Source organism: Saimiri boliviensis, chromosome 14 (genome assembly GCF_048565385.1).
Source record: "Saimiri boliviensis isolate mSaiBol1 chromosome 14, mSaiBol1.pri, whole genome shotgun sequence".
In the NCBI taxonomy this organism is placed as follows: domain Eukaryota; kingdom Metazoa; phylum Chordata; class Mammalia; order Primates; family Cebidae; genus Saimiri; species Saimiri boliviensis.
The window spans coordinates 72,305,144-72,318,497 of NC_133462.1; positions in this window are offsets into that span (position 1 = coordinate 72,305,144).

Consider the following 13,354-nt stretch of genomic DNA (forward strand, 5'->3'; position numbering starts at 1 on the left):
ACTTTTGCCCTTTGTCCTAATAATCTCATCCAAAGGTTTTGGTCTCAGCATCTGCTTGTGTAAAGTGCTCTGGGTGATCCCTTAGAAGAAAGATAAATAGAACCTGTGTTATCAATACATATTAGATTGATTCTTGCTGCTATAAGTTACGTTTCTCCTTTAGGTACTGTATGGGGATGAATAAAGGAATGAATACTCTGGTAACATTTTAAAAGATTAACACCAGCCAAGTCAAGAAAGTCATCTAAAAGAATCTCATTACTGAGCTTAAACTATGTTTATTGAGGTCATAAAAAACCTTCTAGTTATATCCTGTGATTTTCTGCAGGTCTCATTTTTCTTGTGTTATCTGCCTGCCTTTGCCATTATTGATCACTGTATGTAAAACTTGGGTTTACGGTGCCACTGTTTCCTAGTTCATTTTTAATTTTCATGGTGTTCCTTTTCAGTCTCCTTTGATGGTTTATTGTTGCCTTCCAGTTCTACGGTTCCTGTCATCAGGTTACTTCTCTTGTTATACATTCTTCTTTCTTCCCAGGCAATCTACCCAAGGCTGTTGGTCCAATTATCCCTGGTGCATGAATGACTCCCAAGTCTGTCTTCAGCTCAAAATTCTCTCTTGAGTTTCAACTCACATATCCATCGACCCAATAGAAATACATTTACTCGCGGTCTCCTAGACTTCCCTAACCCAACAACACCAAATCTGAACACTTCATATTCTTCTCCAAACCATTTCCCTTTTTGGGTTCCATCCCTTAGAGAATGAGGCCACCATTTGCTAAGTGTTCATGATGGAAACCTGTGAGTCATAATACATTTCTCCTTTTCTTTGCCCCCATCTACTATTCAAGTCTATTAAATTCCATGTCCTGAAATCTCTTCTTTCATTACTTACCCAATTATATAGAAGCAGGGAGATTGCAATAGCCTCCTTCTTACTGGCCACATGACTTTTACCTGAAATTATCTTCCAAAGCCTAGGGATTGCTCCCCGCCCTCCCAACAAACCCACCAAACAGATCTTACTTTTCTGCCCAAATTCTTCCATGATTCCTTTACTAGCAAAACAAAATCTAATCTTTTCTTCACAGTCTGGTCTTTTTCTATCTGTCCCACTTGTTCTGTCATTATCCTCCCTTGAATTTACTTTGTAAGCATGGTGATTGCAGATGATTTATCAAGAAAGAATAAATGGATTAAAGGAGTCCTCCAAATAAATATGCCATGCATGCCCACATGTTGTTTCTGTATGCATACTGTTTCTGCTGCCTGAGTGCTTTGGTGCACTCTCCTCTTTCATGACATCTTCCCTCATGTCCCCCCATGACCCAGGCAGATGGTGGCACACTTCACTTCCTTCTACAGCGCTTAGCAGCCTTCTTCAGGAGAGTAGTGATCATCCTGCAGTAAAATTATTGGTTTGCCTCCCTGTCTTTCCAATAGACTTTAACATTTGCAGGCTGGGGACACTGAGTTTCCTTCTTCATAACCTCCAGGGCTTAATTCAGTGCCTGTGCATAACAGGTGCGCAGTAACTATTTTCTAGGTGAAAGTATGCTTTGTCAATAATTAGATGGTAGAAATCTTTCATCCTTATTTGGTGGATTAAAACCTAATCAAAATTTTAAAAATAATTGACTTCTGGTGAGGGATAGAGATGAGTGGCAGCCACTTCCCTCTTGTTTGATGCTAAGATGGGAGTGGGGCAAACCTGGAACCACTTCCTCTCACCATTCCTAAGAATTGCCACCAATCCTGACCATCCTTTTCCTCCTCTCCATCTTGGCTGTCTTTGGTTTTTGAGAAGATAACAGAAGATGAACAAGAGATTAGAGAGAAGTTATGAGGTGTCTTGAGGATGTTTCTAACTAGTTAAAGTGGAAAATGAGATCTGCAGCTTCCAAAGAGGGTGACACAAGTGTCTTGACTCCTGGGCTTGCCTGCCCATGTGTCTAACTTAAAGCAGAAATATCCTTTTCTCAACTAAGTGCTGCCTAAGACCAGCTGTATGATTTGCAGGGCCCATTGGAAAATGAAAATGTAGGTCCCTTGTTACAAATTTATGAAGAATTTTAAGACAGCGACAACAGAGCATTAAACCAAGTGTGGGATCCTCCTGAGTGTGGGGTTCTGTGTGACTGCACACTGAGAAGCTGGCCTTGATACTCCTGGATGGAGGTTCCAAGTAGTTGGCTTTGGTGATGAGCTTCTTTTAATTATTTGTTTATTTAGAAGTTCTTACAAAATCTTTTGGATAATCATAAAAGGATAAAGAAAAGTAAAAATATTGACATACCCATCATCAGCTTAAGAAATAAATGACGAGAAATATATTGGAATTACTTTGTTTATCCCTTTCTCCCCAGAAGTAACTAATATTCTGATGAAGCACAGGAGTTTATCACTTTTGCACATCTATACTTTTCTTTTCTTTTTTTTTTTTTAGGTAGTCTCACTCTTTTACCTAGGCTGCAGTACAGTGGCATGATTTCAGCTCACTGCAACCTCTGCCTCCTGTGTTCAAGCTGTTATCCTGACTCAGACTCCTGAGTAGCTGGGATTACAGGCACTCACCACACCTGGCTAATTTTTTTTTTTTTTTTTAATGGAGTCTTGCTTTTGGTGCCCAGGCTGGAGTGCAATGGTGCGATCTCGGCTCACTGCAACCTCCACTTCTCAGGTTCAAGCCATCTTCCTGTCTCAGCCTCCTGAGTAGCTGGAATTACAAGCACCTGCCACCACACCTGGCTAATTTTTCATATTTTTATTAGAGATGGTGTTTCATCATGTTGGCCAGGTTGGTCTCAAACTCCTGACCTCAGGTAATTCACATACTTCAGTCTCCCAAAGTGCTGAGATTACAGGTGTGAGCCACCGCGCCCAGCCTACATGTCTATACTTTGATTGTCTATCCCTAATAAAGATGAATTGTAAAGCAATGCATGAGGAATTTTTCCTTAGGCAACTGAGTGAGGAACTGAATCCTGGGAGGCTAGGATTAAGCAGCTCTAAATCACTGTGATAAGAGAATCCTGGTTTAGTCTTTTGAGTTTTTACCCATTGTTTATATTTTCCAGCTTACATCTATCTTCCCTCTTGCCCTTTGTAAAGTCTGTAAACAATTCCCCTCCTGCAGATGTTTCTTCTTCCAATTTATTTACCACTTGCTTCTTCTGCAATGCAAAGCACTGGGGTCCTGCCCCCAGGTCCAGCTTCCTTTCTTCCCTGCGCTATGCTGGGGTGCAGTGCTGGGGATTTGGTCAAACGTTCAGTTGAGTTGTCATTTTTTTGGATGTTTTAAGTTCAACAGAATCCAGGGACCTAGGAAAGCAGAAAACAGGGCTCCAGGGAGATGGAATACTTGTCAGAATTAAAAAGTTACATATTTTAACAACTAGAATGAAGAGGACTCAGAGACAAATTTGCAGCAAAAGTGACATTTGAGAGCTATGAAGAAGGACTTTGGGGGGAACAGAAAGTTGTGTTCTAGCTGTACAACTCCTTGGAGGGATTAACACAGCAGGAAGTATAATGAACATTTTGCCAAAAATGAGGGTGTGGCCTGTCAGAGTGGGCACTTGGAATCTGGAGTTGTCCCACATGGTTATAATAATTAAAAAAGTTAATGGTTTGCATATCCTCCCTGCCTTCAAAAAATTAAAATCCCTTCAAGCCTTGCACATCCTCCAGATGACTATTAGAAACTGTGTAGAGCTTAGCGATAGTAAAGAAAAACCATTCATTGTGAGTGGCTGGGTTTTCTGTCTTTAAGGATTTATCTGCATAGCAGCAGCCACAGTGGGACTAGGACAAGGACTTCAGGGAGCGATTTTGGCAGGTCTTTGATCTGAACTGACGGGAACAAAAGAAACCAACGCATCCCTAATTACCTGACCAGATACCTTAAGCAGCAACACTCCAAGCCAGTGTGAATCATAGGGCCACAAAACGCCAATAATAACCACTAGGATTTCCAGTACAGGGAGTGATTGCAAATTTGACTTATGTGCTGCCGCCAAAATCACTATGGCCTAATTACTGCTAAAACACAGATGAAGATAAAAGTTAACATGGCCCCAGTGAGTCATTTTGTCAGGACTCACATTTCAGAAACAGCTATTCTGGGGGAAGAACGGAGGATAAACTTTCAGAGTAGCCACGAACGATTGCAGAGGACAAGCTGGAAAAGCCTGTGTCTGGTTCCCAGGAACTTAGCGCAAGATAACTATTCCATGGTCATAGCGGCTTTTCGTTAGTCTTTTTTTTTTTTTTTTTTTTTTTTTTTAATAAACACATGCAACTGCCATATGGAAATAAGATCTGCTGCCCCAGTTCCTCCTAAATTAGAGCATTCCTAATTGGAGTTATTTAACTTCCTTCAGAAATACTCTTCTTAATTATTTGGGTTAGTCCAGCCCAGGGAAGAAAAAGGAATAGAACAGGCAATGGGAAGAACTTCTCTGAAACTGGCTGCACAGTCTTCCTAGGTAAGTGGTAATGGCCTCCTTATAGATTAAAAAAAAATTGGACTCACGCCTGTAATCCCAGCACTTGGGGAGGCCAAGGCGGGTGGATCACGAAGATAAGAGATCGAGACCATCCTGGTCAACATGGTGAAACCCCGTCTCTACTAAAAAGACAGAAAATTAGCTGGGCATGGTGGCGCGTGTCTGTAATCCCAGCTACTCGGGAGGCGGAGACAGGAGAATTGCCTGAGCCCAGGAGGCGGAGGTTGCGGTGAGCCGAGATCGCGCCATTGCACTCCAGCCCGGGTAACAAGAGTGAAACTCCGTCCCCACCCCCCACCCCCCCCCCCAAAAAAATTGGGAATTAGAGCTAGCCTATCAATCAAGTGTGCCTTTGTGCCTGGAGCTACGTGATCAACCGTAATATCCAATATGACAAGATCATGCTGGTAAAGTGCAGAAAGCTTGGGTTTGAACCTTCACTATTATTCTTAGCTGTGTGACACTGGGCAAGTTATTTAACCATTCTAGACCTCAGTTTATAACTTGGGGGTGATAACAACTGCTCCCAAGCAATATTATCAGTTACTTTCTTTTCTTTCTTTTTTTTTTTTTGAGATGGAGTTTCACTCTTGTTACCCAGGCTGGAGTGCAATGGCGCGATCTCGGCTCACCGCAACCTCCGCCTCCTGGGTTCAGGCAATTCTCCTGCCTCAGCCTCCTGAGTAGCTGGGATTACAGGCACGTGCCACCATGCCCAGCTAATTTTTTGTATTTTTAGTAGAGACGGGGTGTCACCATGTTGACCAGGATGGTCTCGATCTCTCGACCTCGTGATCCACCCGCCTCGGCCTCCCAAAGTGCTGGGATTACAGACTTGAGCCACCGCGCCCGGCTTCAGTTACTTTCTGAGTGAAGTAAGGTCTCAGGAAATAATTCCATTTATAGGAAAGGGCTTGAGGGTGTGCCCTGGCTCCAGATGGAAGTCTGATCCCGGGTACATGTAATCCAGGAACAGGGTCAGGGAAGTGCTGGGTAGAGAAGGGTGGGTTCTTGGATAGGGCTCTCTCCACCCCTCCGCTGGGCCTGTGCCCCGGGACCTAGGTGAGGATAGCCATTTCTGTTTTCGTGCCCAAAAGTTGCGTTTTGCAAGACCACCCTGGCCCACCACACCTCCATCCTACGCCTATGAAAACCCTGAGACCCCAGTAGGCACAGACACAAGCGCTGGACGTTGAGAGGAAAACACCAGCAGAAGGGCACACGCGTGGCTGGACGTGGAGAAGAACCTAGCGTTAGGCACCAGCAGACGCCGGCAGACCTGCGGGCCATCTGCAGTGGGACACGTGGAGATCCACCGAGGGTGGTTGGAGGAGAGCCCGGCCACCGCGCGGCCTGACTCCAGGGGAAGACCACCCCACTTCCACTCCCAACCATCCGCAGAGAGCTACTTCCACCACTCAGTAAAATCTTGCCCTCGTTCTCCAAGCTCCGTGTGATCCAATTTTTCCAGTACCCTAAGGCACGAACCCCGAGATACTGAAAGCCCTCTGTCCTTGCCATAAGGCAGAGGGTCTAATGGAGCCGATTAACACAAATCTCCTACCCATGGCAAAACGAAACAAGCACACTGTAACACGTCCACTGGGGCTTCAGGAGCTGCATTCACCCCTAGACATTGCTGTGGGGTCCGAGCCCCACAACCTGCCTGTCTGCATGCTCCGCCTAAAGGTTTGAGCTGCGGAGCACTGAAGAGGAGAGCCACACCCCCTCTCACGCCCTCAGAGGGGGTTGAGGGAACTTTTCCCGTTTCACATGGATCATCTTCTGACTAGCATCAGCTGTGTCTGCTGGTTTATGTGATCCTTAGAGACATTCTCTGGAAAGGGGACAATTTGTGAGAGGCCAATTTTGATGAGCCTTATGCTGAAATCATTGCTGTTTTCAAACTTGCAGTTTTACTTTTAGAAATTGATTTGGCTTCCCTCAATTCTCCTTCCTTTCTTGAGAGAGAATTGTGCTCTCAGAACCACAGAGGTTTAAAAGCAAAAATATCTTAAATGCCACACTAAAAACAACGAAAAAAAAAAAAAAACCCAAAACCCCACTCAGTTGCTAAAGACATAAGTGTGAGAAATAAAGATATAATGTAAGAAATATAACATGAGATTTTAAAATAATGTAAAACTGGAGTATATGATAATTTATTTGTAATAGCAAGCAATAGTATCTCACAGCCCAATAATAGGAGCTCATTTAAACAATGGAAACTATGCAGCCATTAAAATGAGGTTGTAGAAGAATATTTAATGCCATGAGAAAATGTTAACAACATGTGACTAAATGAGAAATGTGTATTTTAACTGCAACATCAAAATATTAACAGATTCATACATGAATGATGAATTATGGATTCTTTTTTCCTTTTAACTGTGGTAAAAACACACACAATGAAATTTATCATCTCAACAATTTTAAGTGCATAGTTCAGTAGTGTTAAGTACATTCACACTGCTGTGCAACAGAGCTCCAAAACTTTTTCATCTTGCAAAACTGAAACTCTAACTGTTAAATAACATCTCCCTATTCCCCCTCCTCCCAGCCCTTGGTAACCACTGTTTTACTTTCTGTTCCTATGAGTCTGACTACTTTAGACACCCTGTACAAGTGAAATCACACAATATTTATCTTTTTGTGAGAGGCATATTTCACTTAGCCTAATGTCCTCAAGTTTCATCCATGTTGGTGGAAGTGACAACATTTTCTTCCTTTTTTAGGGCTGCATAATATTCCCTTGTATGTGTATTCAATTGTATTTATCTTTTCATCTGTTGATAGACACTTGGGCTTCTTTTACCTCTTGGCCATCCACCTCTTGGCTGCCATGAGCATGTGTATGAAAATATTTCTTCAAGATTTTTCTTTTAATTATTTTCATATAGTCCTAGAAGGAATTCCTAGAAGGGATTGCTGGATCACATGATATTCTATTTTTTTTATTTTTTCTATAATTCACTTTTCTATTTTTCATAGCAGTTACACCATTTTACATTCTCACCAACAATGCCCAAGGATTTCAGTTTCTCTTCATCTTCACTAACACTTTTTTTTTCTTTTATAATAGTAGTGATTTTCTTTTTTTCTGCTTTGATATATTCTCCATTTATTTTTTATTCTGGTTAAGCACTGCTTTGTAATTAGAAAAGCCACGGCAAATTTAGCGTAAAAGACATGGTGGAGGAATAAATATTGTCTGCATCTTATTTGCAAGGACTAAATCAACTCTAGTAACATTTCTGGGATGTCATTCACGCAAAGGCCTTACCTATTCTCTACCTAGCTGATATTAGGTATTATGTCTAACTGGGTAACCTGAGAGAAATATTACTGAATGGTGTTGACACACTCATTTGCATGTTAGGAAGCAAAAGAGATAATTGAGATGGTTACCGTACTTCCACAAAGAAACTAGTTCAACTTAGAAAGTAAAAAATACCAGTTGTTTTAATGAAAAAATCAGGGAAAGTATCTTGGAATGTTATAAAACAAAGGGTTGACTTACTACAGTTTGAAGAAAATTTATTGAAGTTTGAAATGTTCTCTGTGGCTTCATATAGTGCAGTCGCTATTCTTCTAACAACAGTTGGTCAGAGTTAGCTTCAGAAATTGGAACCTCCTCATGTATTAGTGACAAATCTTTCAATACCACACAATACCACCAAAACACTGCCATTTTTGAAAAGTCCTATTAAGAGATACGTGCCTTGTATATATCAGCTTGTTTAATCCTGCTTATAAACCAGGTATTTTCTTTGATAGATGAGAAACTGAGGCCCAGAGACACTAAGCAATTTAGCTTTGTGCAGAAATTCTAAGGGTTTACTGAACCCATGCCTTTCCATGTAGAAGTGAACTTGGATGTTGGAAAGGACTTCTGACTTGTTGATTTTTAAAAAACGTGTTATTTTAATGATGGCCTTAAGGGAGAAACTACCTTTGATTTCACCCTATGTTTAAGATCTTGATTTTAAGTCTTTGGCATTTTTGAAGTTAATTGATTTTTCGGTTTGAGTATACTGCTTTTAAAAGGAGCAGCTCGGGGGTCATTGATGTAAGGTTGATATATTCCAAAAACTTTGAGACGGCTATTTTAACATATGCATATTTTCTCCTTTTTTCCAATATTTCATCATCAGAGAATAAAATCTAACCCACAACACCCTATGTACCCAATGGCATTGGATAAATCATTTCAAATTACTTAAAGGAAAAGTCAGGATGGGGAGAATTCTACTATACTGCTTTCCTTCTTCATTCTGAAGGGATGAATATCCTCCAGATATGAGATTAAGAGATGAAAATCTTGAGCTTTTTTTTTGCTGCTCTTTTAATAGCAGCTCTTTCATTCTATATACTGGTCAAAAAACCAATCTCTGTTGGGTCCTAGTGGGTGTATATCTTGGTGAGGATTAGTAGAGAAGAATATGCAAGAGAACAGATACATTTTACTTTATTTACAATTATTATTTTTAATTGTCACAGAATTATACATATTTATGGGGTACAGTGTGATATTTCAATTCACGTGTATAATGTGTAATGACCAAATAAGGGTAATTTGCAAATCCATCATTTCAAATATTTCTCATTCTTTGTGTTGAAAATGTTCAAAATCCTATGTTCCAGCTAATTAAAAATATCCAAGAAATTGATGTTAGCTATAGTCAACCCTGCAGTGCTTTAGTATACTAGAACTTACTCTTCCTTTCTAGCTGTGATTGTAATAGGTTGGCTGTAACCAGTCTCTCCCTATCATCTCTACCCTCTGCCATTTTCAGCCTCTGATAACTACTATTCTACTCTCTACTTCTACAAGATTAAACTTTTTAGTTTTCACGTATGCGTAAGAATATGTGGTATGTATTTTTCGGTGTCTGGCTTATTTCACCTAACATAATATTCTCCAGGCTCATTCGTGTTACTGTGAATGACAGGATTTCAGTCTTTTTTAATGGATGAATAGTGTTTCATTGTGTATATATACACCACATTTTCTTTATCCATTCATCTGTTGATGGATATTTAGGTTGATTTCATATCTACCCTATAGTGAATAATGCTACAATAAATGGAGTACAGATTTTTTTTTTGACATATAGATTTTCTTTCCTTTGGATGCATACTCAGTAGTGGGATTGCTGGATTGTATGGTGGTTCTATTTTTAGTTTTTTGAGGACCCTCCATACTGTTTTCGATAATGGCTGTATAAACTTGCATTTCTACCAAGAGTGTATAAGAGTTCCTCTTTTTCTGTATTATTCTAACCGGAATGAAATGGTATCTCATTGCGGTTTTTATTTGAATTTCCCTAATGACTAGTGATGTTGAGCATTTTTTCATGTACTTGTTGACCATTTACATGTTTTCTTTTGAGTGATGTCCATTCAGATCATCTACCCCTTTTAAAATTGGATGATGATGATTATTATTTGTTGTTGAGGTTGTTTGAGTTTCTTGTATATTCTGGATATTAATCCCTTGTCAGATAAATTGTTTGCATTTTTTTCCCATGCTGCAAGTTGTCTCTTCCCTCTGTTCATTGTTCCCTTTGCTGTGCAGAAGAGTTTTAGTTTGATAACATCTTATTTATCTATTTTCACTTTTGTCGACTGTGTTTTTGAGGTCTTCTCTATATTTTCACAGACCAATGACCTGAAATATTTTCCCTGTTTTCTTCTAGTAGTTTCATAGTTTCCAATCTTACACTTAATATTTTAATCCATTTGAGTCGATTATTGTAATGGTGAGAGATGGGGGTCTAGTTTCATTCTTCTGCATAAGAATATCCAATTTTTCCAGCACAATTTGTTAACGGCTGTCCTTTCTCCAGTGAGCTTTTTTGACATCTTTGTTGAGAATCAGTTGGCTGTAAATATGTGGGTTTATATCTGGATTATTTACAATGTTCCACTGGCCTATGTGTCTGTTTTTAAGCCAGTACCATGCTGTTTTGTTTATTATGCTGTTTTGTTTATTATGCTGTTTTGTAAATATACTGTTTTGTAGCATATTTTAAAATCAGATAGTGTGATGTCTCTAGTTCTGTTTTCTGTTAAGAATTGCTTTGACTATTTGAGGTCAGCTGTGGTTCTATACAAATTTTAGGATTTTTTTTTTTTCTGTGAAGAATGCCATTGATATTTTGATAAAGATTACATTGAATCTGTAGATTTCTTGGGTAGTATGATCATTTTAACAATATCAATTCTTTCAATCTATAGGCATTCGATGTCTGTCCACATTTTTGTGCTCTCTTCAAATTTTTCATCAGTATTTAATAGTTTTACTTGTAGAGATCTTTCACTTCTCTGGCTAACTTTATTTCTAGGTATTTTATTTTTTGTAGCTCTTATAAATGGGATCGCTTCTTGATTTTTTGTCAGCTTGTTAGTTCTTGATGTATAGAAACACTACTGACTTTTGCATGTTGATTTTATATCCCGTAATTTTAGTGAATTTGTAAATTTGACTATTTGAGGTCATTTGTGGTTCTATACAAATTTTAGGATTTTTTTTTTTCTGTGAAGAATGCCATTGATATGTTGATAAAGATTACATTGAATCTGTAGATTGTAGATTACTGGTGTAAGCTTTCAGTTTTTTTCTATATAGGATCATGTTTTCTGTAAACAGGGACAGTTTGACAACCTCTTTCTAGCTTGAATGGCCTTTATTATTATTTTATTCACTTGCCTAATTGCTCTAGCGAGGACTTTCTGATAAATTCCACTTGATCCTGGTGTCTAATCTTTTTGATATGGTACTAGATTTGGTTTGTTAGTATTTTGTTGAGCATTTTTGTGTCTATATTCATCAAGGATGTTGGCTTATAGGTTTCTTTTTTTGTTGTGGTGGTGTCCTTTCTGGTTTTGGTAGCATGGTAATGTTGGTTTCATATAATGAATTTGAAAGAATTGACTCCTCTTCAATTATTTGGAACAGTTTGAGAAAAAATATTAGTTTTGCTTTAAAAGTTTGGTAGAATTCAACAGTGAAGTCATCTGGTCCTGTAGTTTTCTTTGTTGAAAATTTTATTATTGATTTAATCTTATTACTTGTTACTGATCTGTTCAGCTTTTATATTTCTTCTTTGTTCAAGCTTGGTACATTGCAAGTATCCAGGAATCAATGCATTTCCTCTAGGTTTTCCAATATGTTGGCATATAGTTACTCGTGGTAGACTTTCATGACCCTCTGAGTTTCTGTGTTATCAGTTGTAATATCTTCTTTCTTCATTTCTTATTGTATTTGAGTATTTTCTCTGTTTTTTCATAGTCTAGTTAATGACATCAATTTTGTGTTTTTCAAAAAACCAATTTTTAATGTGTTTTTTTTTGTATTTTTTGGTGTCAATTTCATTGATTTTTGCTCTGATCTTTATTATTTGTTTCCTTCTGATTTTGGATTTGGTTTATTCTTGCTTTTCTAGTTCCTTGAAGTGCACTGTTAGGTTGTTTACTTGAAATCTTTCTGCTTTTCTGATATAGGCATTTATTGCTATAAACTTCTTTTAGGCAGCATATAGTTGGGTCTTTTCTTTCTTTTTTTTTTTTTTTTAATTCCTTCAGCCAGTCTATGTCTTTTAATTGCAGAATTTAATCTTCTTACATTCAAGGCTATTATTGATAGGTGAGGACTTACTCTTGTCATTTTGTTAATTGCTTTCTGGTTGCTTTGTATATTCTTTGTTCCTTTTTTTCTCTATTATTGTTTATCTCTGTGGTTTCGTGGTTTTTCACAGCGATAAGGTTGGATTTCTTCAGATATATTTTTAATCAAATTGAAATAACAGGACATAGAAATATTATTTTTACTATTGTAAAGACACAAGCCAGAACAGATCATCACAACAGGCAACAATCTGTTCAGGGATGCATTGCTTATGCTGTTATCAGGGAATTGAAATGATTGTTTCTTTATCTTATTTTATTCTTACTCTCCCCCTCTACTGGGTACTATTATTATCTCCATTTGACTGCTGAAGAAACTCAGACTGACAGGTTAAGTGACTCATTCAAGGTCACCCAGCTGAGATGTGCCAGAACTGATGAGCCTATGACTGTAAAAATCCTGAACCTGTGTTTTTAACCAGGACATTTCTCTGTCTCAGATGTGACAGTCTCCTATGAGATGAGCTTATGCAGTTTTAAGATGCTGGTGAGATGAGAAGGGACCTTGAATGTGAGGGTTAAGCTCCAATTAGAAGTTTGTGGACAAGAGACCTTGTGATCCTGAATTTACCTCAGTGATAAATTCTGTTCTCTCTGTCCCCAGTTGGAAGAGAAAAGGGTGTGAAAAAGACGATGGGAATGACTTTAGGTTGTTAGGTGAATGAGCCAGTGCAGTCCCAGGGCAGAGAAAACAGGCTGTAAGAGGGAAGGCTAGTTAAGGCAGTAACACTTTATGGCTTACTAATGAATTCCATTTTATAGCCCAACTCCCTTAGGTTGTCTCTTCCTGTGATTAATTCTTGTTCTTCTTGTCCCCTTTAAGCGGATGGTTGTTGATAGGGAGTGTTCAGTGTTGAATGAGTAAAATGTACTAATGCATGTTCTCTTCAACCAGAGATAACCTTGCTTTAAACATGATGAATGTAACTTTTACAAGGGAAGATATCATCAGGAAAGAGGGCTTGCGGCTTATGCATCGGACACTCAGGTATAAGCTCATTGTCTAGCAGCATTTCAATCTCAATCTCCCTCTCTCTTTTTCTCCTGACCATTTTGAATCACTTAATCTTTCTGTCAGTGTACCTAAAATGAAGTGATTCACTGATATAAATAAGCCAACTGACTGCTTTGTCCTGGATTTAATCAACACCTTT